Source organism: Sus scrofa, chromosome 18 (genome assembly GCF_054392235.1).
Source record: "Sus scrofa isolate SSC_HxYL_T2T_F1_AM1 chromosome 18, Sscrofa_HxYL_maternal_Yorkshire_Landrace_v2.0, whole genome shotgun sequence".
Lineage (NCBI taxonomy): Eukaryota > Metazoa > Chordata > Mammalia > Artiodactyla > Suidae > Sus > Sus scrofa.
The window spans coordinates 36026207-36045043 of NC_139400.1; the positions used below are offsets into that span (position 1 = coordinate 36026207).

General features: G+C 33.3%; 1 pseudogene; it reads right to left on the reverse strand.

Moving 5' to 3' along the window:
• Window positions 1-6741: 6741 nt before the first annotated feature.
• On the reverse strand, window positions 6742-11355 carry LOC110257525 (ADP-sugar pyrophosphatase pseudogene; annotated as a pseudogene).
• Between the last annotated feature and the right edge of the window lie 7482 nt (window positions 11356-18837).

The window sequence follows — 18837 nt, forward strand, 5'->3', positions numbered from 1 at the left end:
GAAAGTTAAACAGAATAAGATAGAGAAAAATGTTTCAAACAAAGACAAGGAAAAAATCAGAAAAAAACTTATAATAAATTAGAGGTATATAATTTATTGGATAAAGAATCCAAATAGTAATAAGAATGCTCACTGAACTCAGGAAAAGACTGAACACAGTGAGAATTGTAAGAACTAGAAAATACAACAAAGAACCAGTCAGAGCTGAAATGAAAAACACACCAGAAAGAGTTGACAGCAGATTAGGTGATACAGAATGCATAAGCAATGTGGAATACAAATTAAGGAAAATCACTCAATCAAAACAGCAAAAAGAAAAATGATTTTTTTAAATGAGCATAATTTAAGGAACCTCCAGGACAACATCAAGCATACTAACATTTACATTATATGGGTCCCAGAAGGAGAAGGAAGAGAAAGGAGTAGGAAAGGTGTTTGAAATTATGGCTGAAAAATTCCCCATTAAAAAGGAAACAGATAACAAGTATAGGGAGCACAGAGAGTTCTAACCAAGATATGCACACCAAGACATAAGTAAAAGGGCAAAAGTCACAGAAAGAATTCTAAATGCAGGGGGAAAAAAAAAAGGTCCATACAAGGGAACCCAATAAGGCTATGAGCTGATTTTTCAGTAGAAATTTTGCAGGCCAGCAAGAAGTGGCATGATATATTTAAAGTGAAAAATATACAGCCTGGAATACTCTATCCAGTAGAGTTATCATTCAGAATTGAAAGAGATATAAAGGGTTTCTTAGATAAGCAAAAACTCAGGGTTCATCAAAAGGATATTCTTTAGGTGAAAAAGAAAAGGCTATGAAAGAAATAGGAAATTATAGGAAGGAAAATTTTTACTGGTAAAGGCAAATATATAATAAAGGCTATAGATTAACCATTTAAATAAGCTAGTATAAAGGTTAAAAAACAAAATTTGTCAAATCAATTATAACTACAATAAATAGTTAAGAGATAGGCTTGACATAAAATATAACATCAAAAACACAAAATATGAGGGAAAAGTAAAAAAAAAGTAGAGTTTTTAGAATATGTTTGAACTTAAATACCTATAATTTTAAACAAGTAGGTCTATTGATAGGTCAACATATATGAATTCCATGTAAACCACAAGTCAGAAACAAACAATAGATATACAAAAATTAGAGAGAAAGGCACACAAACATAAAACTAAAGAAAATTATCAAATCACAAGGGAAAAGACTAAGAGAAAAACAACAAATAACTATAAAAACAACCAGAAAACAAATAACAAGATGACAATAATTACACCTCTCATAATCATTTTAAATGTCAATGGACTAAAGGCTCTAATCAAGACATAGGATGGCTGATTTGATTAAAAAAGAAGACCCATCTATTTGCTGCCTACAAGAGAATAAGTTCAGCACTAAAGACATACAGACTAAAAGTGAAAGATGGAAAAAGATATTCCACACGAATGGAATCAAGAAAGCTGGAGTAGGAATACTCACATCAAATAAAGCAGGCTTTAAAACAAAATCTATAATAGAGGTGAAAGTTGAGCATTATATAATGATAAAGGATCAATATTAAAAGGGGATATAATGTTTATAAACATATATGTATGTATTTTAGGAGGACTTATATAAAGCAAATATTAACAGACATAAGGGAGAAATTGATAATATTACCTTCATAGTAGGGAAATTTTAATCCCACTTACATCAAAGGACACATTAGTCATCCTAATGACACATTAGACCAGTTAGACTTAATAGGTATCTACAGGACATTCCATCTAATATTAGAATACACATTGTTTTCAAGGGCACATGGAAAACTTTCCAGGATAGATCACATGCTTGGCCACAAGATAAGTCTCAAAAAATTTAACAGAGTGAAAATTACAGAAAGCATCTTTACCAATTATGATGGTGTAGAAATCAATTATTGGAAGAAAAATGGGAAAAAACTCCACATATACATGGAGACTACACAAAAAGACACTAAACATCAATGGATCAACAAAGAAATCTAAAAGTATCTTGAGACAAATGAAAATAAAAATCCAACTTTCCAAAATTTATGGAAGGCAGTAAAAGTAGTTCTAACACAGAGCATACTTCAGAAACAAGAAAAATCTAAAATACACAATGTAAACTACCTTCTAAAGAAATTAGAAAAAGAACAAACACAGCCCAAAGTCTGCAGAAGGAAGGAAATAATAAAGATTAGAGAAGTAAACAAAATAGAGACCAGAAAAATAATAAGAAAAATCAATTAAACCAAAGCCTGTTTTTTGCTTTTTTTTTTTTTTTTTGAAAAGATAAACAAAGTTGATATGATTTTAGCTGGGCTAATTTTAAAAATAAAAAGTAAGAGTGGGCCCAAATAAATAAAATAAGAAACAAAAGAGGAAAAATTTCAACTGCCATCACAGAAATACAATCATAAGAAAATACTATGAACATATACATGCAAACAAATTGGACAGACTAAAAATGGATAAATTCTTAGAATTCTTCAAGATTGAATCAGGATGAAATAAATAATCTGAACATATCAATTAATAGCACTTAAACTGAATCAGTAACCAAAATGCTACAAACATATTTCAAGGACTGGATGGCTTCACAGGGGAATTATAATTAAGCACATTAAAAAATAATAAATCCTATGCTTCTCAAACTATTACAAAAAATTGAAGAGGCAGGAACACTGCTATGTTCATTCTATGAGGCCACCCTTACCCTAATACCAAAACCAGACAGACATTGCAAAAAAAAGAAAAATTATAAGCCAATATCCCAGATGATAATAGATATAAAATAATAAAATATTAGCAAAATGAATTAAACAATATATCTTTTTTAGAGCCTAGTAATATTCCATTAGTTTGCTCTCTGTATCTATGAGTCTATTTCTGCTTTGTTATATTGATTCTTTTTTGTAATATTTCAGTTATAAGTGAAAATATACAATATATACAATATTTGTCTTTGTCTGATAAACTTTACTAAGCATAATACCCTTCAGGTTCATCCATGTTGTTGCAAAGGACAAAATTCATTTTTATGACTAATATTCCATTTATATGTATCATATAATAATATGGAATGGAATATTACTCAGCCATAGGATAAATATATATGTGTGTGTGTGTGCATGTGCACATGTATGAGATTGTATACCATGATCAAGTGGGATTTATCCCAGGGATGTACAAATGGTTATATACCTGCAAATAAATGAATGTTATAAACCAAATTAATTAAACAAGGATACAAATCACATAATCATCTCAATAGATGTAACAAGGGCATTTGACAAAATTCAATACCCATTCATGCTAACAATTCTCAACAAAGCTGGTAGAGAGGGAATATTATTAAAGGCCATCTATGACAAACCCACAGATAACATCTTATTCAATGCTGAAAAACTGAAAGCTCTTCCTTTAAAATCAAGAACAAGACAAGGTTGCCCACTTTTACCATTTCTATTTAAGACAATATTGGAAGTTCTAGTCACAGCAATGGACAAGAAAAAGAAATAAAAGGCATTCAAATTGGAAAGGTGGAAGTAAAACTAACACTATTTGTATATTACATGATACCATATATACAAAACCCTAAAGTCCCACCAAAAATATACTAGAATCAATGAAAAAGACTGATACACGTTTCATTCTAACTTGTTAGAGATCATTTTGCATTTTTAAAATTTTAATCTCAATACTAAAATCATATTATGATGTGCCTTGATGTATGTAGGTAGCTGTACATTCTGCCTGGTATTCACTGGGCTTTTTAATTTGATAACTTATCTTTCTTCAGAATAAGCAAATGTTATTCTACTAATTTCTGACATTTACCTCCTTTTTCTTTTTTTTTTTTTTGTCTTTTTTTTTTTTTTTGTCTTTTTGTTGTTGTTGTTGTTGTTGTTATTGCTGTTTCTTGGGCTGCTCCCCCGGCATATGGAGGTTCCCAGGCTAGGGGTTGAATTGAAGCTGTAGCCACCGGCCTACGCCAGAGCCACAGCAACGCGGGATCCGAGCCGCCTCTGCAACCTACACCACAGCTCACGGCAACGCCGGATCGTTAACCCACTGAGCAAGGGCAGGGACCGAACCCGCAACCTCATGGTTCCTAGTCGGATTCGTTAACCACTGCGCCACGACGGGAACTCCTTTTTCTTTTATGTTCTCTTGTGACTCTTATTTGATGAATAATGGGTTTTTTTATTATCCTCCATTTTTCCTACTTTTTCTCAATTTTTATATTTGTAATTTTGTACTGAGTTCAGGAAAGATCCTCTGGCTCAATCTTCTGGATCACTATTTTCTCTTCAGCATTTTCCATTCAGCTATTCAGTCCCTTTATTGTTTTTTATTCTTTTTTCTCCTTTCCTACACCTGGGCTTTGATTTCTAAGACATCTAATACTTTTCTTATGGATGGACATACCATTTAAAAAAAAAAAAAAATCTTTTAGAAATGCTGAATCAGCAACTTTCTTAAGAAAATAATATTATGTGGAAAGACAGACTGTGATGATTAAGAATTGAAAAATTGTTCCCATGAGTTTGTCTCAGAACATGAATTTTTTTCTTCCTTTTTATTTTGCTTTTTAGGGCCGCACCTGTGGCATATGGAAGTTCCCAGGCTAGGGGTCAAATTGGAGCTACAGCTGCTGGCCTACACCACAGACACAGCAACTTGGGATCAGAGCTGCATCTGCAACCTACACCACAGCTTATAGCAACACCAAATCCTTAACGCATTGAGCAAGGCCAGGGATCGAACGTGCATCCTCATGGACACTAGTCGGGTACATTAACCGCTGAGCCACAAAGGGAACTTTCAGAATGTGAAAAATTTTAATCACACCTTAGCCAATTAATTTTACTTATAACTTCCTTTTAGTATATGTAAGCTACAATGCATTTTTAAATTTATAATATATATTTATATAAAATAATTCATATGACTAATTTAAAAAAAATAAAAATTTAAAGTAAAAGAAATAATTGCGTCATTTAAAAAATCATGTCTTTGCTTTCAGTGGCATATAAAATAGTGGTGAATCATAGATTCAGTGAAATACCACCTTCAAAGTTAATGTCACAGGAAAGGACAGCCACTTACTTAAAACTAATGATGTAATATTATAAATTTTGCAATTAGCATATACTTAATTTATTAATAGTAATTGCTTGGTTTCTATGCAAAACTACTGTTGATGTGTCTGACCCGATATCCTTTTAGTGCTATGTTCAAGCTATGTCAAAATGGCAAATTTATTTCAAGTGTATTTCATAGAGTTAGCATTAAGCTTTATATAATCTGCTTACTTAAGTAAAATCATTAATCTTTTTATATTACTCAGAAGTCTCTTTTACTAGGCCATGGTCTTAAATAGGTGAATGAGTATACAAAATATTTATTTTATATGGGAGTGATACTTTGAGTGTGTGTGAGGGGAGTCTGAAATCTAGAAGTTCCATGTTTTGCATCTGATCCTGAATTCCATTTGAGCTTGGCCAGATGAAATAACTACTTCAATTAAATTTCAAGCAAACTCTGTTTACCCTGTAAACAGTAAAACATTTGATTCTAAAGAGTTTTATTTTTTTTCTATGTTGTTCAAACATTATCCTGGCCCAGTGTCCACAGAAAGTGAAATCATCACTAGGCTACTTCGGCTTCTTGGCAAAAGAATAAGAGGTCTACTGGAGTTATAAATACTGGGCAGGGGGAAGAGAAAATGAACACAGATAATTAGTCTTAGGTACAAACTAGAGTTGGTACTGTAAGTGGTAAAGCACCAGTTTTGACACAAGGAAGAATCTTAAAAATGTTTTCCCTTTTCAACTATTTTCAGATTGTTGTCTAGGAAATCCTGACTGGTTTCAATCTCCCTGTAAGAGTCTAAATCTGACACTAGGAATCAAATCATGGCAGAAACTTGGTCCTGCTTTACAGTCAATTTTAGGAGTCATTAAATATAGTGAAGTTCAAATGTGTCTAGAAGGTGAGAGTTAATTGTTCAAAAATGGAGTGTGATGGTTAATAATTAACCAAGCTGATAAGTTGGTATACTGTGTTGGATAAACATATTAACAGAGGAAGGTGTTAAATCTAAGAGGCAATCTCAGATGTCACTCACAAGTAGCTCTCTATGAATTAGGGTGTCTTTCTCAAAAGTCTAATTATCTTTGATGTTTCCTATTATAAGTAAATTTTTCTTAAATCATTGGTTATAGTAAGGACAATCATTGCTTTACCAGCATCCATACATAAGACAAAGTTTGGAATTTGTGTTTACTCTTATATGACTCCAGATATGCTAATGGCTTCCATTCTTTGCAAACTGTAGAATGTCTCTCTGCCTTATAACTGGATTTCTGGGAAACTTTCCTAGCTGATGACAGAGCCCTGTTTCTGTTCTTCATCAACTTTCTTTTAGGCAAACATCCTAGGACCCAGGTGTCCATCATTCCCATTAGCTACCCTTTCACTTCAGAAGCATATGCCTCCTTCTACTAGCATCCAACATCCTTCCCATACCTATTGTGTTCTCAATGCTAGCTTAGCATCAAACCAGATTTGACAAATAACATTGAACATGATCTCATCTTTTTGGCTTCTTCTCAGGGATGATATGTTCTGTCATTGTTTGAGCTACCACTTGAATATTTTTTTCACTCTGTATGCTTTTATTTCACAGAAAAGTTAATTTCAAATTGACATTAAACTAAGCTGAATACAAAATCTTAGTAAAGGAGGGCTGGTGGCCTCATTTATAAAAACATGGCCACTGCCCTTTGCCCTTAAAATTTTAGGACAGGAATTTCAAACAGTTTTATGTTAGATGTTTCAGTGCCAGAGCATTGGAAAAGACTCTGGCATCCTCTGTCAGATGTTCTTTAGTCACTATAGCAGTAAGTCTCTTCAGGAGTTAATTCTCTGGCAAGAAAAAAAAAAAAAAAAAATTACTTCCACAAATTCTCCACTCCCCTGGCTTTGGCCTAGGTTTTGCATTTTCTGTATCATCCCCATTAAGAGTTATTGTCACAATGTATGCAGTACTATTGACAAACTTGGATCCATACCTACAGCTGGAAAACGTTCAGTACCATCACCTTTATAGCCAGTTTCCTCCTCAACTCCCAAGGAACAACTGCTTCTGGGCTTTTATTATCAACTGTGAGACCTAGAAATTCTAGGCTGTAGCCTGCCATCAGCAGTCAGAACCGTTTCACCAGAATGATATACTCATAATAAAGAGTTCTCTGCAGCACTGGGATAACTGCCACACCATCAGCCAACTATCCTCCTTGATTATGCGTTTCAATGTTTCCCGAGTTCTAGTTTTACCGGTAGGATCCATATACATTGCTTCCTCATGCTTGACCCCTTTTCCTTCTGAAATAAACTCATTTGAAATAACAGACTATTATTTTGAAATAAAGTTGTTGGTTCTTCGTTTCTCGTTGTTAATATAATTAGTTTTTACAGTACTCAGGCAAGAAGTTCATGTCCAAGGTGTGGGGTGAAGAGAAAGATACTCCTTTGAGATGCAGTTGATAAAAGAAAGGACCAGTCTGAGGTAGCGCTCAGGAAATGCCAGTGCTACACAGCCCTGCTGAGCCATTTTAGACTTCTCCAGAAGTATAAGATAATTGGTATTATTTTAAGTCACTAAGTTTGTGGTAGTTGGTTAGAGCGGCAATGGGAAACTAATACAGATGGGAAAGGACATTCTAAGAAGAATCTCACAGACTCGAGACCTAACCTATTCAGAGAATGAAGGGAGGTTTGGAGTGTTTTGAATCCACAGTCTGGTAGAAGAAAGGCTGGGGAAGAGAGATCAATCAAGACAGGTAAGGTTACTGAAAGCCAGGCAAAGGTCTTTTACATTTTTAAAGCAGATTTCTGTTTTATAAAACAACCCTGGAAGTAATGAGCTGGAAACACTGGAGGTATAAGACCAAGAGGATTTTTCTATTCTATGTGATTTTACTATATTCTAGCCATATTAGCCCTTCACAAATGCTTAAATTAAATGAGTAGAAGAGGATAGGTTTAGTTATGTCTAATAATATTCTCTACCATGCTTTTTTCTTTGCTCATAATAATTCTTCATGTCCTTTTCTTTCATATAAGAATGAGCATGAGAAATCCTTATAATAAAAGTAGCAGTGTACAATTTCTCCTAGGGAGCTTACTATACGGTACCTGTCTCTGTTATTTAATTTAACTTGATCTGCTAAAAATCAGGCTTGTAAGGGCTCATATGTCATATTCATTAAAGTGTCATACACTTTAAAGAATTTCATTCCAAAGAGACATAATCCCTTCGATAAGAGAAGAAACATTTTTATGCTGTAAAATTAAGAAGTAGAAACTAACAAATGCACAAGGAACAAAATCAAATGCATTTTAAAACAGTATTACAGATCATTTTTGCCTATTCAACTCTTTAATAATGCATTTGGGAAAAAATGAAACTGGTTTTAGTTGAATGTAAATAGGTATTTATTTATTTAAAAAAGTTTTTTTGTCTTTTTGTCTTTTTAATGCTACACCCTTGGCACATGGAGGTTCCCAGGCTAGGCGTCCAGTTTGAGCTGTAGTTGCTGGCCTACACCACAGCCACAGCAATGTGGGGTCCAAGCTGTTTCTGCGACCTATGTCACAGCTCACAGCAACACCAGATCCTTAACCCATTGAGCGAGGCCAGGGATCGAACCTGCATCCTCATGGATACTAGTCAGGTTCATTAACCACTGAGCTACAACAGGAACTCACATTTTTACATATTTTAAAGAAAGAATTCAACAAACATAAAAAGTATGATATCACAAAGATGTCACCTTATAGTATATATTAAATAAAATTTAAACATTACAAATAATCTAATATCTAACATTATGGTGCAGAAACACTATTTAAAATATTATGCATACACTAAACGTAACAATTAAGAAGAACATATAGAACAATAAAAGTGGCTGGTGTAGGAAAAGATGAACATATCAAAATATGATGAGCACTATGATAACAAAACTGTGTTTATATGCAGATTCTCATATGCCAAAATGAAATGGAATCAGTGTGGCAGAATTTTTTTATTTTCTTTTACATTTTTACGGTGAAGGTTTTTTTTTGAAGTTATGAAATTGTATTTACAATTAAAGCAGTAAGTATGTTTACAGAAAATGGGAAATGCAGATTTATCTAAAAATTTTTGAAAAATGCAGAAAATTGAGACAAAATTTGCATCTTTAAATATACAACTATTTCTAAATGTGTTTTATTTAGATTTAGTTTTAAATATGAGAATAGCATTGAGAACTATGTCTAGATACTCATGTCGCAACAGAAGAAAGGGTGGGGGAAAAAACTGTAACTGCAATGTATACATCTAAGGATAACCTGACCCCCTTGCTGTACAGTGGGAAAATAAAAAAAAAAAAAAAAGAAAAAAAAGAAAAAATAAATAAATAAATATGGAAGTAGCTATATTTGAAACTATATACTGAAATGTTTTTATATAAAATAAATCACTACTCCTGCTTTTAGGCATAGCATTATTCTGGTCCTATAACCTGCTTCATGACATACAGACATTTTTCCTTCTTTCCGTTAATTTTTTGTATTTAACTCATACTCCTGAAGTCTATAAGAAATCCCTTGGAGAGGTTTAAGTATCCCCAGAATAGTCAACATGGTGGCTGGGTTCATAGAGAAATTTGTATGATCTAAAAAGGTTTAATCCTGACCTAGCAACTCTGGTTTTCTAAAAATTCACTCTTCATAATTTCTCTTCTTATATGGTATCTAGACTGCTAATTCCATTTTCTGTTCTAATTAAACTGGCTATAAAATTCACAAAATGCTAAAAATATTGTATGGATAAGAGGCACAATTGTCATATTCCTGGTTTTAATATTCATGACTAGTGTCTTTTTAATTTATTTTTATTTTTTATGGCCACACCTGCAGCCTATGGAAATTCCTGGGCCAGGGAGCCAATCCTAGCCACAGCTCAGCCTAAGCTGAAGCTGCAGCAATGCTGGATCCATTTAACCCACTGCACTGGGCCAGGGATCCAACCTGCACCTCAGCAGCAACCTGAACTACTGCTAGGGATACTGTCCACAGTGGGAACTCCCTAGTGTTTTACTTTCATTATGATGTGTGCAATTAAATTTTGATAAAGATCCTTTACTATATCTAGGCAATTTTCTTTTTTCTTTTTTTAGCCATGCCTATGGCATGTGTAATTTCTCAGGCCAGAGACTGAACCCACACCACAGCAGCAACCCAAGCCACTGCAGTGACCACACTGGCTCCTTAACACAATGAGCCAGAAGAAAACTCCTGGGCATTTTTCTTATAGTCCAAATTTTATTTGAAATGTTTTTGCAAATTTATCAAATATTTTTTAGGCACTTAACTATATGTTTATAAAATATGATTTTTATTACTTAGATATCTGGAATTTAAAAATGTGCATTTTTGTAATAAACCTTAGTTTATCTTGGTGAATTATTTAAATATTAACTGTTTTAAATTTGCTATTACTTTAATATTTTTGTATTTAAATTCATAACTAAAATTTCTATGTATACTTCAGGTACTATATTTGTCAAGCTGTGACATTACTCTAATAATGCCTAAATATTTTTTGGGTGAGCTATAAGGATTTCTAGAGCACTGACTATTTCTAGTCTATGATACTTAATTAAAACTCCCCTCAAATCACATGGGTCTCCTACATTATTTATTAATGGGTATTTTTAAAACCCTCTCTTGTAGAGAATATGGTTATTATTGTAAGCTTAGGTGTTCTACATCTTTTTTGCATCAAATTTAGTCATTTATTGAAAATTATCCACTTTCTCTAAATTTCCAAATGTTACTATGGTTCTTTTAGTACTTGTTCTGTTGTGATTATATAGTCTTTCTTCTCTCAGTCTTTGGTATAATTAATTTTTTCTTTACGCAATAGTTATTTGTCTATTTTACTTATCTATAGATAATAGTATTTTAGTTTAGCTTTAAGCCTTTTTTGTTTAAAGTTCCATTAATTTTATTCTTTAGCTTAACTCGTTGCATCCTCCTAATCTTATATTTCATATTATTGAGCTTACTTTGTCTTCACCTTTTTAATAATGTAAAATTAGATTCACTTATATTCCATGGATTATGTAAGAAACGTCATTCATTCTTTAATTTCCAGAGATTTGCTAGTTTCAAGTTTACTTTCTTCCTTGACCTAGGTCATTTGACTACTATAAATGAAGACTGCTCCTTCTCAGGGTCTGCATACTTACTTCCTTTTCTCCTGCAAGTCTTTTCTCAACTGTCATTTCCCAGTTAAGCTTTCCTTGACCACACTCCTCCTCCACCTTGTACTTTATAATCTTTTCTTCTACTTTTTCTGGTAAGACTTATCATCAGTCAAAATATTATATATTTTAATTATTTTTAATGGTCCATTCTTACTGACAGAAACTCCTTCAAGAGGGCAGACATATTGCCCAAGTTTTTTTTCTTGCTGTACCTCTTGACTGCAAAACACTTCCTTGCTCAAAGTAAACATATACATTTCTGAGTTGAGTGAATGAATTTTCAGATGGCAAAGGGTTTTGTTTATTTGCATGCTGTTGATCTTCTTACCTCCTGACTACTGCTAAATGGAATTCAATATCAGAATTACCAGTGCCAACTTGTGAGAATCTGCAGAAGAAATTATGTAGAACTAAGTTCTCAGGTCTTAGAGAAAAGTTTGCAGCATAGGACACTATTGTTTGTACTGCTTGGAGAAAATGTTGATGAAAGCAGATAAAAACTCTGATCTGGAAACAATTTTGACTCTATAATGGAGCCCATGATGGATATCAGCTTTATGTCCCCTGATTTGCCAGGTCAATAACTTAGGAGACAGTCTATTGTTGCCTACTTATTTCACACAATACTAGAATAAACAATTTCTTTCATTGACTCCACCAATAAAGAGGAAGGTTTGGAGTGCTGGGGTAAGGAACATCCATCTTCGCCTAACCTTGAGAGTAGAAGCCCCCCCCCTCAGTACTCTTTATAAGAGATGCCCCAACTTGTCAAAGGAATTGTAGCCAACTTCCTATTTTTCACTGTGTTGTCTTTCTTTTTCCCTCTGCCAATCAATCTACCTCACTAAATGAACACTCATATACTGACTTTTTGGTGTGTTATGCTATATTATATGCTTTGAAATGAAGTCCATACAAATTCACAGGCTGGTTAAGGGGCCAGAAAGATAGCTAGATGAACATGCAATTATTGTGCTGCTAAAACTAAGAAAATAAACATAAAATAAACTTGTTTGTAGAACTTAATACCAATTTCTTAATTTTAAAAACATACTTCTGTAATATAAGACAAGACTTGGAAAGGAAAATAGAGATAATATTCCATATAAATAATAAAACATGCAATAGAATAAAAGTAACTTATAAAATGTTACTAATTTTTAACTAATAAAATAAGACAAAAAAGTTTCTCAAAATTCAAATGTAATAAAAAGAAACAGATGGTACAGAAGAAGGTAGAGAGGGAGAGAATGGAAAAAGAAAGGAAGAGAGAAGAGAGAGAGAAGAGATGGGGGGAGAAGAGGGAGAGAGAGAATGAATTAGGATAAAATCGTAACAGTAAGAAACATGACCCCATTATTTGCAGTATATTTAACTGCTTTCTCAATCTTAGAATACACAAAAAAGTTTCAAAATTACCAACATGAATTCTACCAAAAAATCCAATTAACCATAGTTTTATATTTGCTTAAAGTGTTGTTTGTATTTAACCTGAGGGCACAGAGTCCAAATACAGTTCTGAAGATTTACTTGAACTTGTTCTTTCTCTCACTTCATGGTGAGGGCAGTTATATCATTTATGTAAATTCAGTTTGGTCCATCTGTTTCTGTTTGAATTCCACTTTATTGTACCTCTGCCAGAATTGCTCATTGCTTTTATTCCTCTGTCTCCCTCTGTCTCTCAACCCCCTCTGGCCATCTAAAATGTTAACATAATTCCAATACTAAGAACCATACAGTAATATATACACACAGAACTAACACACCATGACCTCCTTTGATTCCCTCTATTCTTTCACTATGTTCTTATCCACCTCCCTAGAGGTAACCAACCCTCTACAACTCTGGTTTACCACTCCCACTTTTCTTTTTACGGAAGAGACACAAATATTTTCTTATCCCCCCTTATTTTTTAATAAAACATGAATAATTTTATAGATTTTTTTATTTTTCAATTTAAAATATACCCCATATTTATGCTATATTAACTCAGGAGATACTATTTTCACAGTTGCATAATATATCATTGTGTCTGTTGCCTGCTGATCGACCGATTGATCTACCCATTTTATCTACCTATCTATCTGTCTCACTGATTTAGCTAATCTACTATGTTTGGGCATTGCTCTAATTTCCCACAGCTTATAAATTACAAACAATTCTGAAATGTAATGAGGGTATATTTTCTGGTTAAATTTGTGGAAGTGAGATTACTGGGTGAAAATATAATATGTAGATTCGTTGGGTATTACCAGTTTTTTTCCTTAGGCTTGTGCAAATTGGTATCAGTCAGCAATTAATGGGAGTATCTTTTTCTACACAGCCCCACTACAGAATGAGCTATAATCTCTCTCCTTCCCTCTCTCTCTCATATCATCCATTCATCCATGTAACCTAAATTTTGCCAGTCTTCTAAATGAAAAATGTATCTCAATATTTATTTACATTTCCCTTATTAGACTGAAATTAAATGACTTTTCACATATTTAAAGGCCTTTTGTATTTTTTTTTTAAGTTTCTGTTTATGTGTTGCCTATTTTAGAGTTTTTAAAGCAATTTTTGGTGCATACAAAACTTGAGAAAGATAAATTTTGCTCCATTGTAGTTCCTCTGCTCCTTTGTCAAAGATTAATTGGCTGTATTCATAGCAGTATATTTTTAGGCTCTTAAATTTTTCCTCCATCAATATTATACTCTATTGATTACTGTAGCTTTAGTGTAATTCTTAAGTTCAGGTAGTGCTATCCCCCATCTTTAATCTTGTACTTCAATGTTGCGTTGGCTAGTTAAGGTTTTCTACTTCTACATATAAACTTCAGAACCAGTTTGTTGATATGCACAAAATAATTGCTGAAATTGTGATTGTGGTTGGATTAAATCTATAGATCACGTTGGGAAGAACTGATATCTTGACAAACCTGAGAATTCCTATCAATGAACATGGACTATATCTCTATTTAGTTCTTTGATTTCTTTAATCAGGGATTTTTGGTTTCCTCATATATATCTTAAAATATTTTGTTAGATTTATTCCTAAGTATATCAATTGTATGTATACTAATGCAGATTGTTTTAAATTTCAATTACAGTGTATAGAAAAGTGATTGGCTTTTGTATGTCAACCTAGAGTACTGAAACTTTACTGTAATCTCCTAATAGTTCAAGGAATTTTTTGTCAATTCTTTCAGAATTTATGCAAAGAAAATCACATCACCTGCAAAAATAGTTTTATATCTTTCTTTCTAATCAGGATATATATTTTTTTCATTTTCTTTTCTTATTGCATTAGCTAGAAGTACCATATGATGTTGAAAAGTAGTGGTAAAGGGGACATATTTGCCTTTTCCCCTGTGTTAGTGGGAAACTTTCAAGTTTCTCATTATTAAATATGATATTAACTATAGGTTTTGTTGCAGTATTTTTTTTTTTTTGTCTTTTGTCTTTTTGTCTTTTGTTGTTGTTGTTGCTATTTCTTGGGCCGCTCCTGCGGCATATGGAGGTTCCCAGACTAGGGGTTGAATCGGAGCTGTAGCCACCGGCCTACGCCAGAGCCATAGCAACGCGGGATCCAAGCCGCGTCTGCAACCTACACCACAGCTCACGGCAACGCCGGATCGTTAACCCACTGAGCAAGGACAGGGACCGAACCCACAACCTCATGGTTTCTAGTCGGATTCGTTAACCACTGAGCCACGACGGGAACTCCTGTTGCAGTATTTTTTTAATCAAGTTGATGAAGTTCCTCTTATATTATTTGCTAAGAGTTTAGATCACGAGTGTTGTTGGATTTTGTCAAATGCTCCTTACGTGTTTAGTGATATGATAGTATGATTTTTTTTTCCTTTTAGCCCATTGATATTATGAATTAGTTTAACTGATATTCAAATATTCAACCAGTCTCATTTATATTATATCTAATATAAATCTCACCTAGTCATGTTGTATAATTGTTTTTGTACATTGTTGGATTCAATTTGCTAGTATTTTATTGAGGATTTTTGCATGTTTGTTCATAAGGGGTATTGGTCTATTTTTTTTTTTTCCTGAAATGTCTTTACCTGCTTTTGGTATTAGTATACGCTGGACTCATAGAGTGACTTAGGAAGTGTTTCCTTTATTTCTGTCTTATAAATAAGATTGTAGAGGATTAGTTGAATTTCTTCCTTGTATGTTTCATAGAAGTCATGAATCAACCCATCTGGAACTAACGTTTGCTCTTTTGGGTTTCTGAATTGTTAACGTTCCTAATTTGTTAAAAATTAATGGAGAGAGTAAAATAGATTTTTTGTTTTGTTTTGCTCTGTTTTTTGTTTGTTTGTTTTGCTTTTGAGGGCCGCACCTGTGGCATATGGAAGTTCCCAAGCTAAGGGGTGAATCCGAGCTGCAGCTGCCTGCCTATGCCATAGCCACAGCAACATGGGATCTGAACTGCATTTCTGACCTAACCCACAGCTGGTGGCAACACTGGATCCTTAATCCATTGAGCAAAGCCAGGGGTCATGGATGCTAGTAGATACCTCACGGATACAAGTCGGGTTCACAACTCACTGAGCCACAAAAGGAAATCCTGTAAAGTACCTTTTTCTCTTTTTACTTATTGGAAATAACACTCATGTTTATGCATTACACTAGTTCTAGGGTTAATATTACATAGATTGCAAGTGTTGTGTTAAGAAATTAAACATCAATTACTATTTTCTCAAGGTTTTTTTCTCCCCCTGGAATAAGTTATAAATTATGCAAAGGTATTTCCATCATTTGCGAAGACAAATAGATACTTTTCCCCTTAGATATATTAACATAATGTGAAGAAAAGAATTAACATGGCACACTAATTGCTAGTCTTCAAAAGGCTGGCTTATAAATTTGGTCATTGGCTGGTGTCCAGAACCTGGATTTTGGGGGGATTACCATCATGCTAATGGATAAGAGTGGCTCACTGTTCCTAAACTGTTTGTAAAAACAGTGCAGTTTGCATTGAATTCCCTTCTTTTCTTTTAGGTGTCTGGAATTTTGATACATTCTAGGCAGAGGGTGCCTGTGTGACCAGCCTTCATAAAAATCGTGGACTCTGAGTCTCTAATGAGCTTTCCTGCTAGATATTTTACATGTGTTGTCAAAAGTTGTTGAGAGAACAGGCACAGCATGTGTGACACTATTACGAAAGGACGCTTAGAAAGTTGCACTTGGTTTCATCTAATTTCTTCCTTTTTCTAATTTTACTTCTTTTCCTGTTACTATAATAAATTATAACCATGACTATGACTATGTGCTGAGTTGTGGGAGTGCTCCTAGAGGATCATCCAAATAGGGGTTGGTCTCAGAGGGCTCTGGTACATATATTGCATCAAGACTGTATTCCTAGAATAAATTCTACTTGATCGTGACATGCCAGTTTCTTAATGAGGTGTTGTATTCTGTTTGCTAATAACTGTATAACTTTTAAATCAATACTGGTAGGTGATATTTGTCTATAATTTTCATTTTTAACTATATTAGGTTGTGGTATAACTGCTATATTTACTTCACAAAAAGTATTAAAAGTTTTTCTTTTATTTTCTATGCACTGGAAAGGTTTGAAAAGCATTTGAACTATCTAACCTTTAGTACTTTGGTAGAATTTTCCATTGAAATCATCTGGGCTTGATGGTTTATTGTGAGAAAGTTTCTTGACAAATTTCTCTATTGTTATATGGAAATTAGCCTCGTTAGGCTTCTGATCTATACTAAGGTCAATATTTTGGCATATCCTGTTTACCTAGGAAACTATCATTTTTTAAATATACTGCAGAAAGATCTTAAGATTTTTTTCAAAAACATATTCAATCTTAATGACTACTTCCCCTTTATCCTTTCTTATTTTTATTATTTATGTTTTCTTGATTTCTTTTTTCAAGTTATCTAGTAATTGGTCTTTTTTGTGGATTTTTCCAAAAAGACATCATTTTCAGCTAGTAATTATATATTGGCTGTTTCCCAACAACTACTTTGGGGATTTTTGTTTTTATCTTCATTCTTTACTGTCTTCTTCACTCTTTTGTTTCACCTGTTTTTCTTTTTTCCATCATTTATTTGAGCTTGGAATTTCATTAATTTATATTTTTAATCTTTTAATGAAAAGGTTTAAGACTATAAAATTTCTCCTGGTCACTTCCTTAATTTTTTTTTTTTGTATATTTTGATAAGGAATACCTCCATCAGTATTAATTTTTAGAAAAATCATTAATTTTGGATTATGTTTTACCTTTCATCCAAGAGTTCAAAATGAAATAGAAAGGTTATAGAAGTAGTGGAGGTATAATTTACATATAATTATAATACATTATGAATATTAAGTAGCTTACTTATTTAAAATCTCTATAGTAACCATAAATAGCTGCAATAGTTGTACAGTATAAGAGCTGTAAATAGCTTTAACTTTTCACTAGAAAACTTCATAAAACAGAATATGAAACAGCTTGAAACTAATGGGAAAATAATGTGTTGGAAATAAGAAACAAGAGCTTCTTGACTTTCTTATTTCTACCAGATGGAGGCCAAAGAACTTCAATAGTTCAGAGGCTATGTTGAGACAAATTATAAAAGAAACATAAAATAGACATATTTGTATAGAGTACATTGCCCAGGGAAGCAACAAATTGGTCTTTCTAAAAATGATTCTGCAATGGAGACAACTAAAAGCTTGTTAGCGATTCCTACAGGTCTCAAGGGATTCAAACCAGAAACAGAACAAAACATCTTTCAGCATATTTTTACAGAGATTCAAAAGTTTTCACAAAACTCACTCTGTAAATCCTTAGGGAAGAACATACTTTGCTACTGTTTTCTGGTAAATTTTTATATTCTCAGAATAATCCTCAAAACCATTCTGAGTTGGCCCTAATGGCCTATGACTCTGGCAACAGTAGTGGGAGTCATGCCACTCAGACAGCTGGACCTAACTGGAGCCATGTTAGTGGACAAGAGTCTATCAGTTTTAACTACGGTAGGTGGGGTTCCCCAAAGTGACATTTGTTGTGAAGTTTGTTCTACATATTTTTAGTTCTCCTTTATAGCGAAATATTTCTTAGTATCCCTTGTCTTATTTTTCCTTTATACTTATCTATCTGCAACCATCTAGTATTTTAATGACTCCTATCTTTATATCCTGTCTCCTTCTCTATTCACTTCCCCTACATTCTCTCCCACATCGGGTACTTATACAGACCATTACAAAACTTTGCCTTATTGAGTCCATGTAGTTTCCCCTCAATAATTGGTTACTTAATATCATATGTCTTCCTGGTTAAGGCACCACCCTCTCTCACCTGAATTATTGTAACAGTCTCCTAACCAGCCTTTCTGATTTTTATCTTTCATTCCCTACAATCTGTTTGTAACATCGCAGCTAATGTGACAATAAATAAATTAACAAACAGTGTTTCTCATTTGTGGAAATGTCTCTAATATAATGGCTTTCAGAGTCTCTAAAAGATAGAGACAAATGACTTAAAATGGCTG